Raw genomic sequence first — 2,091 nt, forward strand, 5'->3', positions numbered from 1 at the left:
CCCCCCCCCATTCTCCATGTCGACAAAAAAAAAAAAATTTCGTCTGCTTTCAACCTTTTTCCCTTCACAAAAAAAAAAAAAGATAAAACCAATTAGACGATTGTCAAAAAAAAAAAAGAAGTTTTTAATAAATTTTTCTTTTTTCTTTTGTTGAGTTTAAAAAAAAAAAAATTTTTAATCGTGGCATTAGAAAAAAAATAAATATTAAAATTTTTTTTTTTTTACTTCGAACGAGAACAATTAAGAATTCTAGCATGAAATTAAATTTTTTTTATTTAAACTTTTTTATAAAAAATTTAAAAAAAATAATAAAAAAAAAGTTTTCAATTAAAAAAAATTCGTCGTGATTCTACTTCCACGATTTTTTTAGTTTTTCACTATTTTCCCCTTACAATATACTTTTCCGATATATTATAATAAATAAACAAAAATATATTTTATTTATTCTACGATCGGAAAATTTTTCACGCGCCGCGAGTAATTTTTATAAAGTTTCGAAACACATCATTTTACCGCGAAAATTTTTTATTCATTCGAATCAAATGCCACGACGTTTTCTTTTCCTATTCTCCGCGATTAAAAAAACATTTCGTAGTTTTTTAATATAATTACTACAAACGTATACCAATAAACAAAGTTTCCTTTTTTTTCCTTTTTTCCTTTTTTCCTTTTACTTCATTTTTATTATTTATTTTCTAATAAGTAAATGAATAAAACCGCTTTGAGGTTTTTCTTTTTTTTTTTTTTTATCAAATGACGTCATTAATTTTTTGTTTTTACATAAATATTATTTTTTCAAAAGAAAAAAGCGCGCGCAAACGCAAACAAAAAAATAATAATAATAATAAAAACCTCAAAACCGTTACCATTTACCATTTAAAATAAAAATTAATTTTCCCTTCATTTATTATTATTATTATCGTCGTAAATGAACCTTTTGTTTTTAATTTTAATTTTTCCTTCAACCTTTTTCTTTCAACCTCTTTTTTCTTTTAAAAAAAGTTTTTTGATGATTTACGTAGCCAAATAATAAACGCGTCGAAATAAAATAAAAAATTTCCGCAAGTTTTCTTTCGCCCTACCTCTTCCCCCCTCTGCCTCCTTCCCCTCCCCGAAAAAACGTTGTATAAAATTTATAAATAATTAAACTCGGGTTAAAAACTCGGAAAAGTTTTTTTTTTTAAATTATGTATAAAATTCAACGATTAATTATTTTTTTTACGAAAAAAAAAAAAAAACCGGAAGTTCCGAGTCGCCATCACCACCACCACCACCGCCTTCTAACAAACGCTGCCCTTAACCAAAAAATAAAAAACGTTAATTTTAAAGGTACGGTAAGACACACACACACACACACACACCGGAAGTTTTACCAACTTTTTTTTTTTTAGAGTTAATAAAAAAGATTAAAAATTATTTTGAAAGGGGGGGGGGGAAAAAGCGATGAGAGAATGATGATGATGATGATGATAATGATGATTGAAGAAAGAGTAAAATAATTTTAAAAAATAATTAAATACCTGAAATTTTTTTTTTCTTTCCTTCCTTCCTTCCTTCCTTCGGGTAAAAATTCTTCTTTTTTTTTCCTTCTCCTTTTCTGGATAAAATGAATTTTAAAAAAAAAGAGAGAGAGAGAGAAAAATGCGACGACGACGACGATGTTGTTGTCATTTCGTCAACGGAAAAATGTTTCTCTTGTTTATTATTATTATTATTATTATTATTAATTTTTCTTTTCTTGTTGTTCCTTCCTTCCATTTTGCAGATTTATTATTATTATTATTTTTTTCTATACCCTAAAGAAAATAAATAAGATTTTAATTAGCTTAAACAACATCAAAATTAAATTGAATAATAATAATAATTATTATTATTATTATTATTATTTAAAGGCGTCTTTGGAAAATATTCCGAACGTTATGTGAATTAATGTAAACGTGATAAAAGAATTTAATATTTCAATGAACCGTTTCACGTATTTTCTTTCCTTGTTTATTCTCTCTTTCTCTCACTCTCTTCCTTTATCTCTCTCTCTCTCTCTGTTTTTCTCTCGTCAAAATTTTTTCACAAAAATGTATTCGAAATAATTAA

The sequence above is a fragment of the Pediculus humanus genome, genomic scaffold (genome assembly GCF_000006295.1).
Source record: "Pediculus humanus corporis 1103172108222 genomic scaffold, whole genome shotgun sequence".
Taxonomy (NCBI): domain Eukaryota; kingdom Metazoa; phylum Arthropoda; class Insecta; order Psocodea; family Pediculidae; genus Pediculus; species Pediculus humanus.